Source organism: Herpailurus yagouaroundi, unplaced genomic scaffold (assembly GCF_014898765.1).
Source record: "Herpailurus yagouaroundi ecotype Mexico unplaced genomic scaffold, PumYag 220, whole genome shotgun sequence".
NCBI lineage: Eukaryota > Metazoa > Chordata > Mammalia > Carnivora > Felidae > Herpailurus > Herpailurus yagouaroundi.
This window is the reverse complement of record NW_024412451.1, coordinates 8,340,910-8,361,856: the sequence shown is the minus strand read 5'-3', so window position 1 is coordinate 8,361,856 and position 20,947 is coordinate 8,340,910. Positions and strand designations below refer to the sequence as shown.

The 20,947-nt window shown below is 38.1% G+C and overlaps 1 pseudogene; it reads right to left on the bottom strand.

Annotated features, from left to right (window-relative positions):
• Positions 1 to 1,041: 1,041 nt before the first annotated feature.
• LOC121018808 (zinc finger protein 678-like) overlaps positions 1,042 to 20,947 on the bottom strand; it is a 22,283-nt pseudogene continuing 2,377 nt past the window's right edge.

Below are 20,947 nucleotides of genomic sequence, written 5' to 3'. Positions count from 1 at the left end.
GTTTTTACACACTTGAGATTTTTGTTTTGTACTTCTAATTGGCTTCTAGTTTTATGTCATTGTGTTTGAAAAAGATACTTCGTGATTTTTTTTTTAAATTTTGTTCCTTTGGAGATAAACAGCACAAGAGTGAGCATACGAGCAGGGGAGGGACAGAAAGGGAGGGAGGGAGAGAGAATCCCAAGCAAGCTCCACACTGTGATTGTGGAGTCTGATGGGGGACTTAAACCCAAGAACTGTGAGATTGTGACCAGAGCCAAAGTCAAGAGTTGGACACTTTTGAGCCACCCAGGCACCCTGCTTCATTGGATTTCAATCTTAAATTTATTAAGATTGATTTGGTGACCCAGCATATAACATATACTAGAGAATGTTCCATATGTACATGAGAAGAACGTGTTTCTTTCACTTGTTGGATGGAATGTTGTAAGACACCTACTTAATGGCATTGAAGTCTGATATTATTGATTTTCTGTCTGGACAATGTACTCATTATGGAAAGGTTCACTATTGAAGTCCCCTGCTAATATATCTTCTCTTTTTCTCTATTCTTGTCTGTTAATAGTTGCTTTATATTTAGGTGCTTTTATGTGGGGCGGACAAATATTTACCAAAGTTCTATCCTTGTGTTGAATTGACTTTTATTTTCTATTATGTCTTTTCTTAAAAAAATTTTTTTATGTTTATTTTTGAGAACAAGAGAGACAAAGCTTGAGTGGGTAGGGTCTGAGAGACAGGGAGACACAGAATCTGCAGCAGGCTTCAGGCTCTGAGCTGTCAGCACAGAACCCGATGTGGGGCTCGAACTCACAGACCACGAGATCATGACCTGAGCGGAAGTAGGCAGCTTACCTGACTAAGCCACCCAAGTGCCCCTTTGTTTATTCTTTTTTTAGGGAAAGCTTGTTATATTGCTTAAAAAAACTATAAAAGATATATATATCACCTTATATATATACATATATATTTAACAAACAAAATTAGTTTTTAAAAATAAATAACTCTAATGTATCAAACTTTGACCACATCAACACAACTATCTGATGCACAAAAAGATTATTAAGTAGCTCAGGCAATAAACACAATTAAATGTCTTGTCAATGCAGACACTACATGAATATACAAATCTATTGGTTTAATGTAACACGGACAAATTCTAAATACATGCGAGGATGAAAGGATTCATGAAAGGATTCATGTTTTCTATTTGGTGAATACATATATAATGTATAAAACCTTTAGTAACAAGTACTGCAGTTCTACAAAGTGTGAGCAAAGTAGAATCTCAGCTTTTCGTCTATCATTTCAGAAAGAACCCAACATGAAATAAATCCACTATCACAAGTATTGCAAAGGCGATCCATAAAAAGTGATGACTGGCAATTTCATACAAAGAAAAAAATCCTCAGAGATGAATGTTAGGAATTTTAGAGTGATATTGTGGTAACCTGCCTGAAAGGACCAATAACTTATTTGAGGGCTTAAAACATCAGATAACAATGTAAATTCATTGACATGTGAGAGGAAAAAAATGCAGTGTATTACAGCAAGAAGTTAGCAAATGGAATACTGTGGAAAAGATTTATTAGCCTCTACAAGTTGGTTTTGAGAAACCATTGGCCACTTGTTACAGTCAAGTACCCAGATTTTCATTGCAACATTTTCCCACACTCATCAAAACCTGGAAGCAATAGGTGTTTCTCAAAGTGTCATTCAGGGTTCTTTTTTCCCCCAAAACCATCAAATCTCAGGAATAGGATTTTGAATATCAACTAGCCATTTAGGAGACTCCTAAGATACAGATGTTCATAAACATTACACAACCTACAGTTCAGGTACCTACACAAACACCACCAAGAGTAGTGGGAAAATGTGTGGGTTTTCAAAGTGTTAAACACTATATGAGTTACATGAACACACTCTTGTTGGTGTCCCGCCCCCCCCCCAAGAAAAATGGGTGAACACCTTATTGCCATTCTGCCAAACACCACATAACTAAAAATGCTGCATGAGGTGACCCCTCTATTTTGTAAGGACATGCACTGTGACTTCTTACAGTCTTGGGCTTAAAATCCGTTTTGTCTGATGTAAGCATGGCTACTCCACATCCTTTTGTTTTCCATTGGCATGGAAGATCTTTTTCCACACCTGAGCTTTCAGCCTGAGTGTGTTCCTACAGCTGAAGTGAGTCTCTTGAAGGCAGCACATATCCTTAGTTTGTGTACTTCTTTCTTTTCAGCCAATATATCTTTTGGTTGGAGAATTTGGTCCCTTTATATTTAAAATAAGTATTGACATAGGTATGGATGGAGTTATTCTTGTCATTGTTTTCCATGTTTTTAGCTGTTGTAGAATTACTTGCCCCTTTCTTATCCATTTGGTCTTTTTCTTTGTGATTTGTTGATTTTCTAGTGGTGTACTTTGATTCCTTTCTCTTTATGTTTTGTGTATCTACTACAGGTTTTGCTTTTTGGTTACCAGGAGGCTTTACGGAGACATCTTATAAAAATCTATTTTGTTAACACCTTAATTTTGCATACTAAAACTCTTTGAGACCTGAGTTAATTAAAAGATGTCAATGTACAATCCTATGCCATGTTAGGGAAGAGTTAGTTACTCTGTTTCTGATATCTGTGAAGGTTTCTTCCTTTCAACCACAACAACTGGTATTCTCTAGTTCTAACTATTGCTGGTAAGAAGTTGTCTCAGTATGTGCCTGGACTGCACAAAACCAATAACTATAACACTTTTTTTATAACACTCAGAAACGTTTTTAGTTTTAATAAACGTTGAAGAATGATGTTCTGAACACTCATTTCGTAATAACTTACATCAGTGTTAGAAAGATAATGACCTCTCCAGTTAGGTTTGTTCATAGATTGTACATCATATTGTCCTTCATCTTACATGGAAAATCAGGTATGCAGGAGTCCCACCTAAGAGGGAAGGGCATCTGATATCTTTGATGCAGGAAGAATCAGCCACATACTTTCAACACCCACTAGGAATCAATGAATTTTGTGAAGTGATTTCAGAGCACAAATACATTAATACTTGTAGTCAACATCTTAAAAAGGGCCAAGGTAAGACAAAAGCACATTGAAATTACTTATTCCTATACAAAACACCGCCCCTTCTCTATTTTCAGGCATACCCGCCTATTCGTTATCTAAGTGTTCAACTTTGTTTTATCCCACATGGTTAAGTATTTTTGTGGAGAATAAGGTCTGAATAGAGTGACCAATGTACTCCTTTCTAGTGTGAATTCTGTGACGTTTATTGACAGTTGATGTTCAGGTAATTAGATGACTAAATATTTATATCTTTCAGGTTACTTTCCTCTCTGTATGGTTCGTTTTCTAAAGTGTATATTCAAAAAAGACTTTGCTTACTCATACATTATCCCTGAGTGTGCATTTGGGGATAGTGGGTCATGATTGAATTCCAGCTAAAGATCAGCCACTCTCTTTACATTTTCCAGTTTCACTCCTGTATAATAACTGTGATGTTGAGGTAGTTGTGAGTTCCAACTAGAGGTTTCCCACATTCATTACATTTGTAACGTCTCTCCACAATAGGAACTGTGATGATGAGTAAGGCTTGAGCAGTCTGAAACACTTTTTTACCACATTTGTTATCATTTTTCTCTGGAGTATGAATTCTGTGATGTTGAATGAGGTGTGAGTACTGATTAAAAGGCTTGCCAAATTCTTTGTATTGGTAAAATCATCTCCAGTATATATTCTCTGATGAAGAATCCAGGTTTAAGCATTGCTTTAATATCTTGCCACATTCCCAATGGGTATCATTACTCTTCAGTATGAATTATCTGATATGGAATAAGAGTTGAGGAGTCCTTAAAATTGTCACAATCTTAACATTTAGAAGCTTTGCTCTAGTATGAATTCTGTGTTAATAAGTCAAGGTTGAACAGTGATAAAACGTTTTCCCACATTGTTCATATTGGTAAGGTTTCTCTCCAGTATGAGTTTTGTAATGTCTGCTACGGGATGAGTGGTGGTTAAAGGTCTTGCCACATTCTTTACATTGGTAAGGTTTCTCTCCTCTATGAATTCTGTGATGTCTCTTAAGGGCTGATGGCCAGTTAAAGGCTTTGCCACATTCTGTACATGGGTAAGGTTTCTGTCCAGTATGAATTCCTTGATGTTCTCTAAGGGATGAGTGCTGGCTAAAGGTCTTGCCACATTCTTTACATTGGTAAGGTTTCTCTCCACTATGAATTCTGTGATGTCTTTTAAGGGCTGATTGCCAGTTAAAGGCTTTGCCGCATTCTTTACATTGGTACGGTTTCTGTCCAGTATGAATTCCTTGATGTTCTCTAAGGGTTGAATGCTGGTTAAAGGTCTTGCCACATTCTTGACATTTGTGAGGTTTCTCTCCACTATGCATTCTGTGATGTACATTAAGATATGCCTGGCGGTAAAAGGCCTTGCCACATTCTTGACATTTGTAAGGTTTCACTCCAATATGAATTCTGTGATGTTGTGTATAGTTTGAGATGTAGCTAAAAGCCTTGCCACATTCTTTACATTCATAAGGTTTCTGTCCACTATGAATTCTGTGATGTACATTAAGATGTGCCTGGCGGGAAAAGGCCTTGCCACATTCTTTACATTGGTAGGGTTTCTCTCCACTATGAATTCTTTGATGTGTCTTAAGGGCTGAGTGCCAGTTAAAGGCTTTACCACATTCTTTACATTTGTAAGGTTTCACTCCAGTATGAATTCCGCGATGTTGTGTAAAGGTTGAGAAGTACCTAAAGGCCTTGCCACATTCATTACATTGGTAAAGTTTCTCTCCAGTATGAATTCTGTGATGGTTGGTAAGGCTTGAGAGGTGGGTAAAGGCCTTGCCACACTCTTTACATTTGTAATGTTTCTCTCCAGTATGAATTCTGTGATGTACCCTAAGGGATGCAGGCCAGTTAAAGGTCTTGCCACATTCTTTGCATTGGTAAGGTTTCTCTCCAGTATGAATTCTGTGATGTGGAATAAAGTCTGAGGACCTGTTAAAGGACTTGCCACATTGTTGGCATTTGTAAGGTTTCTCCTCAGTACGAATTTTTTGATGTTCAGACGGTTGTGAATGAATAAAGGCCTTACCACATTCCTTACGCTTGTAAGGTGTCTCTCGAGTATGAATTCTTTGATGTCTTGTAAGGGATGAGTGCCGGTTAAAGGCTTTGCCACATTCGTTACATTGGTAAGGTTTCACTCCACTATGAATTCTGTGATGTTCTGTAAAGGTTGAGAGCCGTTTAAAGACATGGCCACATTCCTTACATTGGAAAGGTTTCTCTCCAATATGAGTTAACTTATGTTGAGTAAGGGTTGAGCAGAATTTAAAGGTCTTGCCACATTCTTCACATTTGTAAGGTTTCTGTCCAGTATGTATTTGTTGGTGGTCAAAGGCTTTTCCAAATTCGTTACCTATATAACTTTCCTCTCCAGTACCAGTTGTCTTATGTGTGCTTAGTCTTGAGGAATGACTAAACATGCTCCCAGGATTATTACATCTGTAATGGTTTCTTCCCACATGAACCCTCTGATCAACAACATTGGAAGACTGGTTAAGAATTTTCTCACATTCAGTGTATTTATAAAGATTCTCTCCCTTAGGGATACTCCTGTGTGGAATAAGGTTGGCGCTTTGATAAAAGGCTTCCCCATATTTATTACATTCATCGTCGTTCTCTGGAAAAAGAGTCCCCAGATATCTTTGGTGCCCTTCACTCTCCCTACCCTTGTTCCAGTCTGTCAATAAGTGTACATTCTCAGGTGAACTATGTTTATATCTACTCATTGACACTTTCTGGGAAAAAGCTTCAATGTATGACTTTGGCAGGAATGTCTGGGTGCCAGGTGAAAATACAGCTGAAAGAGATCAAATAACAAAAGTAAAATCATTCCAGGTACTACTCTCGGATAAATGTACTCACAACTTCTAATATAGAACCTTAAAATCAATCAGAGAACATCAGGAATATAGCTGAAAGAAATCACCAGGACTTCATTCTTCCATGGACACATAAACTTGCACACAAGGAACTGACCACATAGCTTAATAGAGAATTGTGTAGCACATCTTGATGTAGCAGAAATCATTCTCTTACATCTCAGAAACTCAGGAAATGTACCGTATGTGCTCAAAATTAGCAGAAGAAAGGATAACTAAAACAAAAATGAAAAATATGTACCAAAAATAGGAAAAATCAACAATAGGAAAAGGTGGTGTTCAGAAACCCCCCCAAAATCAACAGAGCTATATCTAATCATCAAAATGACAGGGAAAGCTGACTAAAATCAGAAGTAATGAAGTGAAGGCAGACACAGTACAACTGATCCCATAGAAATAAATAGGCCCACAATAGATAATTATATGGCAAGAAGTCGATACCAAAGAATGGTTATGAATTTCAAAAAGATAAAACTTACCTGGACTCCATCATGAAGAAATCTATCATCTATGTACCTATCCATCCATCCATCTATGTATCTATGTATGAATCTCCCTATCAATCAATCTGGGGTCTTTAACACACCATACAGATTTTGGGTAACTGGGAAAAGAAAGGTGCATTTTGGCACACTGTTCAAGTTCATTTGGACAGTAGAGCAAGAGCATAGGCATGTACCACAATGGCATTTTGACACCCTCCCTTACAGCCTTGAGAATTGTACCAGTACTCTTGTGGTCAGAAAGCAACTCCTGCCCAACATTTTAGAGGAAAGATCATTCTCCTCTTTTCCACATCCCAAGAAATGATTGTTAAAACAACTGTGCCTCTGATTTTGAAGAACCAGACATACAGAGACCTATTAAAACACACAAAATGGTCTTTGCCTTTAAGGAGCGCCTGAGTGACTCAGTAGGTTAGCATCAGACTCTTGATTTTGGCTTTCATGATCTCATGGTTTGTGACTCCAGTCCATTCTCAGGCTCTATGCTGCCCATGCAGGGCCTGCCTGGAATTCTCTCCTTTCCAAAAACAAATAAATATTAAAAACAACAACAGGGGTGCCTGAGTCGTTCAGTCGTTTGAGCATCTGACTCTGGCTCAGTTCATGATCTCGTGGTTAGCAAGTTCAAGCCCCACATTCAGTTCTACAGGAGCAGAAGGAAATACCAAGGAAAAATCAGAAATAAATAAAATAGTTGGGGCACCTGGGTATCTCAGTCCGTTAAGCGTCTAACTCCTGATTTCAGCTCAGGTCATGATCCCAGGGTTGTGGGATCAAGTCCCAGGTAGGGCTCCACTCTCAGTGAGGAGTCTAAGATTCTGTCTCTCTTACTCTGCCCCTTGCCCCAGCTTGCATGCTCGCTGTCTCAAAATAAATAAATAAATAAATAAATAAATAAATAAATAAAACCAAAAAATTAAAATTACAAATAAAAGAGACCAGAATAAAGAATAACATGGAAAATAATGCCCAGGTTTTTCAAAACAAACAGAAATGGAAATTCTTCAACTACATTAACTAAGAAAAAATGAGAGAGAACTCAAACACCAAATGGAGAAATGGAACGGAAACCTCACAACAGATAACCACAGAAATATATAGTGTGATAACAGATCACTATCAACAATTATATACTAACAAGTTAGACAAAATTGAAAAAAATGTAATTTTAAACAACGCACAAGTTACCAAGATTGAAAAATGAATCTTGGGCTCAAGAAATAAGGAATCTTCTTAGACCATCACAAATATACAAGTTGAATTTGGAATAAAAAACCTCCCAGCATAGGAAAGCCCACAGCCTCTTGCCTTCATTGGTCAATTCTAACAAACATTAAAAAGAAAACCAAATTTTCTCCACGCTTCATCAAAATCTTAAAAATAGAATAGAAGGAACCCATTCAAAATAACCCTAGGAGGCCAGCATTACCCTGGTACCAAAGCGGGGTAATTGCCACACAAGAACAAAATATCTGGTTTGTCCATCCTAAGTATTGCTACTCTGGCTTTCTTTGGACCTTCATCTGTGTGAGAAAGGTTTCTCTACCACCCTCACTTTCTATCTTTAAGTGTCTTCAGGTCTACATGGAGTCTCTTGTAGGCAGCATATAGATGGGCCTGGGCTTTATTTTTTGTTGTTTTTGTTTGTGCTTTATTCCATCCAGAGACCCTATGTGTTTTGATTGGAAGGTATAGTACATTTTCATTGAAAGTATTTATTGATACATATTTATTGCCATTTTATTAATTGTTTTCTCGTTTCTATATACTTTCTGGATCCTTTTTCTTTGTCACTTTTGGTGTCTTCTTTGCACTTCAAGATTCCCCTTTGACATTTCCTGCAGGGCTACTTCAGTGGTGAGGAATTCCTTGAGATTTTGCTTGTCTGGGAAACTCTGTCTCTCCTTCCCTTCTGAATGATAGCCTTGCTGGAGAGAGAATTCCTGGCTGCCTATTTTTCCCAATCAGCACGTGGAATAGATGATGCCACTCCCTTCTGGCTTGCCAAGTTTCTGTTGAAGAACCACCAGGTAACCTTATGGTTCTCCCTGATAAGTGAAAGATGTCTTCCTGCTTTGAAGAGTTTTTCTTTATCACCGTATTTTGTAAATTTAATCTAATATATGTTGGTGTGGGCCTGCTTTTGTTGATTTTGACAGGAGTTCTCTGTGCCTTCTGGATCTTACTGTTTCCTTAGCCAAAGTAGGGAAATTTCAGTGTGCCCACCCCTCATGCTGTTAAAAATCCGTGTATTACTTTTAGTCCCCAACACTACATTTTAATAGCCTACTATTGACAAGGAATTTGATCAAGAACAATCAATAAATGTATATTTTATGTTATATGTGTTATATATGCCATTCCTACAATAAAGGAATTTCAAGAAAGGAAAATGTTAAGAAACTCAGAAGAGAAAATATATTTCTGTACAATAAACAAACCTGACTATAAATGTACCCACATAGTCCAAACCCATGTTGTTCAATGGTCGATTATACTTTGTGTTACTGTTTACCTGCAACCTTAATGAAGGTGGGGCAGGCTAATGTTGGTGTAGGGGAACAGTTCATTCATTAACACAGAGTTAACGCATTAAAATCCATTCAGTGTTCTTATTCAAAATATATTAAATTCAAATGCATTCTAACCAAACCAGTGCAAAACCACTATATGATCCTTGTTCAAAATACCCCTTTCAATCATTCAAGGACCATTCTGTTCCTCTGATCTGTGAGTTGTGCTTTCCATTCTGTTCAAACTGAGGCTCATTATTGAATAAATGTGGATTTATAACAATTTTACACCCTTTTATGGAAGAGTTAGCTATCCTTGCCTACGATGTGAAAATCTCTATTTCAACTGCCTAATATTCTTGACTTCTATCGATTGCTATTATGAAGATGCATGCAAATTTTAAATCAACAGCCACCATAATCTCCTTGCAAAAAAGCTGTCATATCTATTTAAAATTCAGAATGTTCCTCTATCTTACTTTAATACAAATAATGATGCCTTGAATGATCACTTCATGGTTACTTACATCACAGTTATACGTCAACCACAAACAGCATGTGAATGTAGACTTTCTTCGTGCATTGTACATGACAGTGTTCTTTATCTTCCATGGAAAAGCTGGTATTAGAGAATTCCCCATCATACAACAGCCGTGTATGTCTGAGAGACAGAAACAATCAAATCCTTTTGCATGCACACAAGCTTATAATATTTTCCACACCCCCCCCCCCCGTCACAAATCACAATCATGGTCAAAAGAAAAAGGAGACAGTAAAATTATTCCTCTCCAGACAGACATCCATCTTCCCTTGATTCTTTCACGCATATTAACAAACACAGTTGACCATTGAAGAACATGGGTTTTAATAGTGTGGGTCCACTTATACACAAATTTATATATATACTGTAAATGTGTTTTCTCTTCATTATGATTTCCTTAATGTTCTTTCCTCATGCTTGCTTTATTATAAAAATACTGCCTATAATACAGACCACATATTAATAATGGGGTATTGACTATGTTCTAGATGAGGCTTCTGGTCCACAATAGGCTATTTCCATGGGAAAGTACCTATGTTTTTAAATTTGGGGGCTCACAAGTTACAAGCAGATGTTCACTTGTGGAGGGGTTGGCACCCCATAGCACCTCCATTGTTCAAGGCTAAATAAGCGACCTGAGTGTTTTAATTTTGGATTTTTCTCTATAATAAATACTCTGATTTAGAATCATGTCTCAAAAGTGGTATTGACTTCTTTCTGCTGAGAATTCTCTCAGTTTATTTAGATTTCACATTCCATTACATAGCTTGCCAATTGTTCACAACTGTAATTTTTTTTTTATCTTTATAAAGAAATTTTTTTAATATATATGGAAAGCAAACATTTTTCATCACTCATTACATTTCTGGGGTTTATATCCAGTGTAGTTTTTCTGATGTTTTATAAATTCAGTTCTACGTAGACGTTGTCAACATTCTTGACATCTGTAAAGTATCTCCTCAGGACGATCTCATGTTGAAGGTTTTGATGACGATTAAATGCTTTGTCAAATTTTTTTACATTGGTAATATTTCTTTCAGTATGCACTCTCTGATGGTCACAAAGTTTGAAGTTCTGCCTAAAGCCTTTGCCACATTTTTAAAAACACTTTTCAGCCTTCTCCCCAGTATATATCACACCTCATGTTGACAAGTTTTCAGTGGTACTGAAAACCTTTGCCATATTGTTATATTTGTAAGGTTTCTTCCCATTATGAAATCTCTGCTGTTGAGCAAGTTTTGAAGACTAGTTAAAAGCTTTACTAGAGTTGCTGCATTTTAAGTCTTCTCTCCAGTAAGGATACAGCGATGTACAATAGGATTTGAGGTTTCATAAGACACATTCCCACATTTATTACTTTTATACCGGATATCTGGAAACGGAGTTCTCTGAAATTGATGATTTGACCCTTGCTTCATGTTTCTTCCCAGATTCTTTACATTGGTAAGTCGTAATTCCATACTAAACACCTTGGTAATTATGGAAGATAGAGTTCTCATTAAAGGCCTTCTGAAGTTCACCACACATAAAAACTAGTTCCATATTAGGTACTATGTGATAACATTGAACAGTGATGTTTGCATACAGACTGTCTGGTTTTTATCAAATTTAGAGACTTTGGAAAAAGAGGGATTATACCTGGTGGAAGAATAATGAACCCTCTGAAAAGACATCTCAACACAATCACATTTCGAGTTTTTATCTTCCTTTTTCAATGTCTAAATTTAGAAGTATTTCGGTGAATCACTGAACGATTAATCCAATCTTATATCTGAAATAATTCCAATGAGTAGTTTTGGCATGCATTGGTTTATTTTCCAGAATTTCCAAAAGTCCTTCCAGAGATCATGTAGGATTAAAAATGAATTTTGGAGGGGCACCTGGATCGCTCAGTAGGTTGGATATCTGACCTCAGCCCACGTCACTAGCTCAGGCTTCATGAGTTCAAGCCCCATATCAGGCTCTGTGCTGACAGCTCAGAGCCTTGAGCCTGCTACTGATTATGTGTCTCCATCTCTCTGTCTCTACTTCTCCCCTGCTTGCACTCTATCTCTCAAAAATGAGTAAAATATTTTTAAAAATTTACAAAAGTGGATTTTGGTCTTTGGGTTCAAATATAACTGACTTAAGGTGGGGTTTTCCCCCCAAGTATTTTATACACTCGATCTCTTCTGGCAGTAACGGGTTCCATTAAGGGCAATTGTCCCGCTTTGGCGATATCCATCGTAACCTCATTTCTGCCCTTCTCTACCCTCCATCTTCATCCAAGTCATCACTGAGGGTAAATACTAAGAGCCACAGCTTCCATTTGTTCCTACATCACTCTTTAAAAAGAATATTCTTTACCTGACTTTGCCAATAGGCCTATGGTGTTATGGAACGACACAAGTAAAAGATACACGATCAGTTCTCTCACTTACTATCCTCACATGCATATATGTTAAATGCTAATATGCAAAATTAATACCCATCACAGGACATCAGCAGTGGGGAAATAGGGAGCATCAGGACGGTGCTCCTCCCTGGAGACAAAAATGGACTAAATTACCTTGTGGATGCTCCAGAACGCAATTAGGAGAACCCAGCCCATGCAGGCAAGTAGAAATGAAGAAAAGAAACATCAAAGAAACAACGTTTGTGACACTGGCCCACAACAGTTACTCACTGTTCCTGACACTCCTTGCCAACACTGTGTGAAAACAGTTACCTCTCATCAGGAGACAAACACAGGAGTGACCTCTATGTTCAGTGATCTGGGTTCTTTGCAGGTGCCTGAGGGGCTTATTTCTGTCATGAAGCACATGGAAGCAGAGGGAATGAGGGCACCCTCTGGATGCACTATGATGGCTGCTCAGACAACAGGTGAGCTTTTGTTTAAACACTGGAGAGACTCCAGAGCTGAGGACAACAGAGGAAGGCATCATGGGCTCTAAAGAAGTAACTATACTTTCATAAACTAGGAAATTACAAAAATTCAGACATTACAAATTGGTTATTTGTGTTCTCCTGTACAAACAAGTTCATAATCCTGAACCCCGAGGCTGTTTTCTTAAATTCACCAATCTCAACAAAAGATCACAAGGTCATAAAGAAATAGAACGAGTTCCAATCACAGGAATGAAATGTATCTCCGAAACTGACCCTAAATTAATAAGGTAGTGTGAATGGTGAGACAAAGAATTAAAGAAAAAAAAGTCATAAAAATGTCCACGTAGGATGGGGCGCCTGGGTGGCTTGGTCGGTTAAGCGTCCGGCTTCGGCTCAGGTCATGATCTCGTGGTTCCTGAGTTCAAGCCCCGCGTCAGGCTCTGTGCTGACAGCTCCGAGCCTGGAGCCTGTTTCCGATTCTGTGTCTCCCTCTCTCTCTCTGACCCTGCCCCGTTCATCCTCTGTCTCTGTCTCAAAAATAAATAAACGTTTAAAAAAAATTTTTTTTAAATGTCCATGTAGGAAAAAGAGAAAGCAGATAGGTAATTAAATGATAGCAGAAAAACTATCCATGACCAAAATGTAAACCCAAAGAGACAAACTGTAAAAATCACTGAGAAATTAGGACCTGAAGTGTAGAACCACTGAATTTAAACATACACGAAGGGGACAGCAACAGACTTTATGAAGCAGAAGAGAGAATCGGACAATCTAAAGACCCCTTGTTTTAAATTATCTAAGAGGACCAAAAAAAAAAAAAATGTGGAAAATGACAAAGTCTAGGGACACATGGGACACCTACAAGTGAACCATATACACATTAAGGGGACCCCATAAGGAAAGGAGAGTGAAAGGGGGCAGAGAGTTTCCATAATGAACCAAAGACTTGTAGGTCCCATGTATGTGGAAAGGAGACAAATTAACAAGCTCGGCAAATTCACAGTAGGATAAATATCAATGGTGGGAGATGGGTATTAAGGAAAGCATTTGTTATGATGAACACTGTGTGTTATATGTAATTGATGAACTGCTGAATTATACTGAAATCAATATTGCACTGTATGTTAACTATTATTTAAATAAAAATTCAAGAAAAAAAAGACAAGACATGAACACAGTGACACGTTGTAATTAACCTATCAAAAATGACCAGTGGAAGAACTTTGAAAAGCATGACAAAAGCAACTCATCTTGTATAAGAGCTCCTACAAGACTGTTACTGGGATTTTCAGTAGACCTTATAGAAAGAAAAGCATGGAACAATGTATTCAAATACTGAAAGATCAAAAAATATCCACCAAGTGGGAATGCAAGCTGGTGCAGTTACTCTGGAAAACAGTATGGAGGTTCCTCAAAAAGTTAAAAATAGAACTACCCTACCACCAAGCATTTGCACTACTGGGCATTTATCCACGGGATACAGCTGTGCTGTTCCAAAGGGGTACATGCACCCCCATGTTTATAGCAGCGCTATCAACAATAACCAAAGTATGGAAAGAACCCAAATGTCCACTGATGGATGGATGGATAAAGATGTGGTATACATATACAATAGAGTATTCCTTGGCCATCAAAAAGAAAGATATCTTGCCATTTGCAACTACATGGATGGAACTGGAGGGTATTATGCTAAGTGAAATTAGAGAAAGACAAAAATCATATGACTTCACTCCTATGAGGACTTTAAGAGACAAAACAGATGAACATAGAAGAAGGGAAACAAAAATAATATAAAAACAGGGAGGGGGACAAAACAGAAGAGACTCATAAATATGGAGAACAAACTGAAGGTTACCAGAGGGGTTTTGGGAGGGGGGATGGGTTAAATGGGTAAGGGGCACTAAGGGATCTACTCCTGAAATCATTGTTGCACTATATGGTAACTAATTTGGATGTAAATTAAGAACAAAAAATTATATTTAAAAAAATCCACCAAGAATACCCTACTTGGCACAACTGTTTTCCATGAATGTAGAAATGCACACTTTGCCAAGGAAAAACCTGTCTAAGTTTATCAGCAGACCTGTCCTATAGGAAATGTTAAAGTTCTTCTAGGGGTACCTAGGTGGCTTGGTTGGTTAAGCGTCCAACTTCTGTTCAAGTCATGATCTCATGGTTTATGAATTGCCAAACCAGAGTAAGACAAAATATAACTCAAAAAATTCTACATAAATAAAAGATGAATTATTTAAAGGAAGCCTATATATAGAGATATAGAGGCATATATATGTATACATGTATTTTTTCAACCTCCTTTACTTTGAGAGAGAGAAAGCTAAAGCAAAGGAGGAACAGAGAAAGAGGGAGAAAGAAAGAATCCCAAAAAGGCTCCACAGTGTCAGCACAGAGCCCAATGCAGGCCTCAGACTCCCAGACCGCGAGATCATGACCAGAATCTAGGCATCCCTATGTAGCTATAATTTTCAACTGTGACTGTGTACCCATGAAAAAGAAACATGCTGACTTGTTGGCATGTCTTCATGGGGAGTAAAACTGTAAAGAATATTCATTAAAATCAACCATGGAAAGCTCTAATGAAAACTTTTATGCATTAAGCACTTAAGACATTAAAAAATGTATTCTGGGGCGCCTGGGTGGCTCAGTTGGTTAAGCGTCCGACTTCACCCGGGTCATGATCTCGCGGTCCGTGAGTTCGAGCCCCACGTCGGGCTCTGGGCTGATGGTTCAGAGCTTGGAGCCTGCTTCCGATTCTGTGTCTCCCTCTTTCCCTGCCCTTCCCCCGTTCATGCTCTGTCTCTCTCTGTCTCAAAAATAAATGTTAAAAAAAAAAAATTAAAAAAAAAATGTATTCTGTTAATAGATCCCTAACATATTAATAATAGTTAATAATTTAAGGGCATAATCCATTCTTTATTTTTTAATTTTTTTTAATGTTTATTTACCTTTGAGAGAGAGAGACAGAGCGCAAGCAGGGAAGAGGCAGAAAGAGAAGGAGATGCAGAATTCGAAGCAGGCTCCAGGCTCTGAGCTGTCATCATAGAGCCCGATGGGGGATGCTCAAACTCATGAACCACAAGATCATGACTTAAGCTAAAGTCTGAAGCTTAAACAGTGAGCCACCCAGGTGCCCCTATAATCCATTCTTTAGAATCAAGCAAACAAAAACTTTCATTTCTTTTTATGTTTTTTTTTAAAGTTTATTTTGAGAGAGAGAAAAAGAGAGGAGGAAGAGGGGCAGAGAGAGAGGGAGAGAATCCCAAGGAGGATCCACAGTGTGGGTGCAGAACTGGACTTAGGGCTTGAACTCACAAACAATGAGATCATAACCTGAGCTGAAACCAAGAGTCAGAAGCTCAACCTTCTGAGCGACCCAAGTGCCCCAAAAGCTTTCATTTCTGAATAAACATCGTAAAAATTGTAAAATATGCCAACAATCACTTTATTATAAAAATCTTTGGCATTAAATTCAGATATTCTGAGGAAAATAGAAAAACCAATGATTCATTTTTCCTGGAGTAAAATTATATTTATAATTAAAAATTTTTTCTAAATATAGGAATTTTACAAGTTATATACCTTCTTATAAAGCACATGCCCATGTTATATCAGAACTTTAAAAAAAAACATAAAGGAATCTGATATGTAAGTAATCAGAAAGTGAAAACATATGCCAAGGTCACAGGAACTTCATACTGTACAAGACAAAATCATAAGAATATTCAATTATTAAGAAATACGGTAACAATTGAGACTTTATTTTAGGCTCTGAGTTTTAATTTTTAAATATTCTAGCTCCCCTATGGCATTAATTTGCGTAGACTTCTAGGAAAATAATAGATGCTTTAAATTATTTCACCATTGAGGATGCAACACATTGAGTGGAAATTTCTTAGTTTAGTTAATACAAAGAAAATGAACCTTAAAACTTTTATTTATTTATTTGAAGGAAGGGCAAAGAGCAAGTAAGGGACGGCAGAGAGACAGAGAGAGAGACAGAGGGATGGAGGGAGGGAAAGAGGGAGATAGAAACCAAATGGTTTCTATGCTGTCAACCCAGAGCCCTATGAGAGGCTTGAACTAAGAAACCCTGAGATATGAGTTAAACCAAAATCAAGAGTCAAATTCTTAACCAACTGAGCCATGCAGGCATCCTGAACTTTTTTTTTTTTTTTTAATATTTTGCCTTTGAGGAAAAGAAAGCACGCGGGAGAGGGGAAGAGTCAGAGGATCCCAAATGGGCTCTTCACTGACAGCAGAGAGCCTGATGCAGGGCTCAAACTCACAAACTGAGATCATGGCTTGAGCTCAACCCAGACGCTTAACCAACTGAGCCAACCAGGCAACCCAAGAAATGAACTTTTGAGGTGAAACAAAGGACGAGATTTTCTCACTTTAGTGAGTTGCTTTGTTACCTGATGAAATCACTGGATCTCTATTTTGTATGATTAAGTTTAAAGCCTCTGTAATGCTGAAAGGATAAACCAGAAAACTTGTAATGTCTCACTCCAGCCTTCCTGGGATTTCTGCACCAAATCCCAAGATGCCCACCACTACCCTGACACACTTCACACAAGAAGCAAAACAGAACTCAGAAATGGATTAGCGTACAGTTCCTCAGAAAGGCAGACATTTCCCCAAGACCTCAAAGCAAAGGGAGAACCAATCAGATTATGGAGGACCTCACTGTGGATGTGAAGAACCTTCAGTGAAACTGAAGGAGAATCCTTAGAGAATGGAAAGCATGGTATGTTGGAAAGCAGATGTCCCATGTGAGAGGAAGAGCCCTGAAACTGGCCTTTTCAACCTCATTTCCGTTCAAGGAGAGCTGCTCAACCACATTCTGAGGTCCAGTTCCTCCTTCACGACTGGACCTCACCTCTGTCATCCACTTCAGTTCCACCTACCTGGGTGTGTAGCTACTGTCTCCTTCCTCTCCACGGCCCAGACACCCTTCTTGTGTTCCAAAAAGATGACCAGGTCTGGCTTTGACACAACAAGACCTGTTTATTAGAAAAAAAGAATATGAGTGTGGTTGGAGATTCTAACTTCTGATCCACTATTGTGCTTAGTAGAGCAGAGAGGACAGAGTAGAATGCTAGAAAATGATTTCCCAAATGCTGTGGCCCAACACCCCCTTTAGAGCACACAGGATGAACTTTCCATGTTCAGATCTTGACCTCTACTTCTGAGTACTACCACGACAGTAATGAGTAGAAATTGGTATTTAAGATGTCAGAAATACCATTTTATGCCACTCAGTGCTTAGAATTGCCATTAATCTACAGAAATGATAATGTTGTCCTAAGGAAGGGAAAGATAAAGCTGAAAAGGAAACATCATGAAGATTTTTCTCTATATCTACAAACCGCTACTTCTTTCCCTGACTGCAGGGATCTGAATCCCAGTCATGCAATAGAGGAAATTTCAAGATTCAGTCTTCAAAGGAAGGAACAAACCCCTGAGTGTGATTTGGGAAATCTGGAAGGAGTTATCCTCACCTAAGAAAAGGAGGTGTCCGTAGTTCTCTAACATCACATCCCTGTATAGTTCGCGTTGACTGTAGTTCAGGTATATTAACTCTTCCTGAGAGAATTCTATGGCCACATCCTCGAATGTCAGCAGTCCCTGAAATAAATAACACAGTTACCAAGTGGCCATAGGCAGATTTCATAATGCTAAGTCAAATGAAAGAGGGAGTTAATGTCAGCAACTGGACCATAAGACCTGACCTTTACTGCTTATGTGCTTGTACCCACTCACCTTAGTCCCATATTTTAACCTCTTCTTTCCACATTACCTTTTACTTCAGGCAAAACACCCCATGTGCATACTGTCCTGTGGTGGAAACAGAAAGTATCCAACAAAAGGTAATGACTGCCCTGAGGAAGAGTTTGGATTGGCTCAGTTTGAGATTAACCCCTGACTCACACCTAAGTACATGGATAATAGAGTAAACCACGGCAGTGAGTACACAGTTACCTTCACCTCATTTATACATATACATATATACGTACACATATATGTATACATATATATACATATATGTACAGTTACCTTCACCTCATTTATACATATACATATACATATATACATATACATATATGTATACATATATATACGTATATGTGTATATATAAACTTTTTTTTTTTTTAATGTTATGTCTTTGAGAGGGAGAGCACACACAAGAGGGAGTAGGACAGAAAGTGAGAGAGACACAATTCCAACCAGGGTCCATGCTCAGAGTGGAGCCTGACTTGGGGCCTGATCTCAGGACTTTGAGATCATGACCTGACCCTAAATTAAGAGTAGGACGTTCAACAGACTCAGCCACCCAGGAGCTCCCTTTTACCTCATTATAATACTAAAATCTCACCCAAGGAGGAGCACAAACCTCATTTCCTATGAAATATGCAGAGTATGTACACAACTGTTCTCTTAAGGCTTATGTGCAACCTTATACTCCACTTGGCATAAGATGATGGCCTCCCCTTTCTGAATATCCACGCTAACCCTAAATGAAAGGACACCATTCCCCCTTCCTCCGTGAGTATCTGATTTGGAAGTTCCTCCCTGTGATTTCCTTGTTTCTTGTAAATCATTTTTGCTTTGCTCACATCCTCACCTGGTATAGTTTTTTTGTGATCCACCAATGACTGAACTTCTGTTAGTTCAGTTAGATCAGGAGAACTGGTTCTGGTTTAGGTGAGGTTCCTGCTTGATGAGGTAAGATTATTTGTCACCCAATATTATGCTCTAGTATATTCTTTACCTTGGAGGTAAGAACCTTTATAAATACTGTGTTTATTCAAGAGAATTTGTAAAATGAAAGCATCAACACAGGCATATACATTTTGAATATTGTATTTACATCATACAGGACATGTGCTATCTATTTCTTCAATGGAAAGTTTTGGGGAGTGACAAATGTATTTAGCATATTGTAATGTGAATTACAATTTCACAACAGGACCTTGGGGATCTTGTTAAAATGCAGCTACTGTTCAGGCGTTCTAGGATGAGGTAGTTGTCTGCATTTCTACAAAGCATTAGTCTATGGGCCAGGAGATACATATTTCAATAACGAGGAAGTAGAACTCAAAGACAAGAACTCTTGGAGGACTTGGAACTGAATGGGATTTATAGCAATTACAGGTTCTTCTAGAATAGCAAGAAACGTGACAGCAAGCCTTTCAAGGCATTTCCTGGTTAGTAGATAGCATCTAACAGTTTCATAAATTCATGGAAAATAAATAATAACAATCTAAGAGAAGAAACACATTATTCTTCTATTTTTAGCAAATGTTTTGTCAGTCATCCAGTACCTGGTAGGGATCATATTTTAACACAGGTCATCTGACCTAGAGTTGACCCAAAATAACACACTGGTCAATATGGAGAAGGGACCCTAAAGCAATGTTCATAACAGGTGTCAAACCTGAGAAGAATGATGGAAAGAATAAGGTATGCACACAAAATTGATCTATCTTTATACATTCCATGCTCACATCCATAAATATTAAGGCACTAAATTCTTGTATAGGCATTAAATATGATAAAGTAAGAAAGTGTAATGGTGACTAAGAAACATTTTCAATGAGGGACGCCTGGGTGGCTCAGTTGGTTAAGTGCCCAACTCTTGATTCTGGCTCAGGTCATGATTTCATGGTTCCTGAGTTCCAGCCTCCACCTCAGGCTCTGTGTTGACAGTGTGGAGCCTGCTTGGGATTCTCTCTCTCAAAAAAAAAAAAAAGAAAAAAAAAAAGAAAAAAATTTTTTCAATGACATAAAACTCATAAAACTAGTTGTAGATGATGATGCTTAGGACTTTTACTCACACTATCAACACAAACACACATTATGATATATATAATGTTATTATTTCTGATTCTAGTATGATGAGGGATACAATCAGAAAAATTTCCACCTTTTGCACATAAAGCTAACATATAATTCTATAATTTTGATATGCATCAAATAAATGCTGGTGTCTACATTTTTTTTTTAATGTTTATTTATATTGTGAGAGAGAGTGTGGGTAAGCAAAGTGTGAAAGGGGGAGAGGCAGAGAGAGGGAGAGAACCCAAGCTGTGACTCCAGGCTGTGACTGAACAACCCAGGTACCACTGGTTGCTACATTTTGACAGGGTCTCGTGACTGCCAGTACATCTCACCACTGCTTAATATGGAACTGAATGATGAGCACCAGAGAAATCTTGCAGAAGCAGTTTTACAAGTAGAAATTTAAAGAAACATTTGTGATTGAACACTCTGTGCACCTACCCTCCCCTTGAACATAGAAGCTTCATGCAGCCAAACTACAGTTCTTTCTGCCCATGGGTCCTGTCCCTGTGCTACTTCAATAATCTATCTGGCACCAGAGAGTATCTCAAGAATTGTCTTGACCGTAGTACTCCATGATCTCCTAACATAGTATTTCTTTCAAAGCTTTTTTTTTATTTTTTATTGAGAGAGAGAGAGGGTGGAGAGAGAAGAAGAGAGAGAATACGGGGGGGGGGGGGGG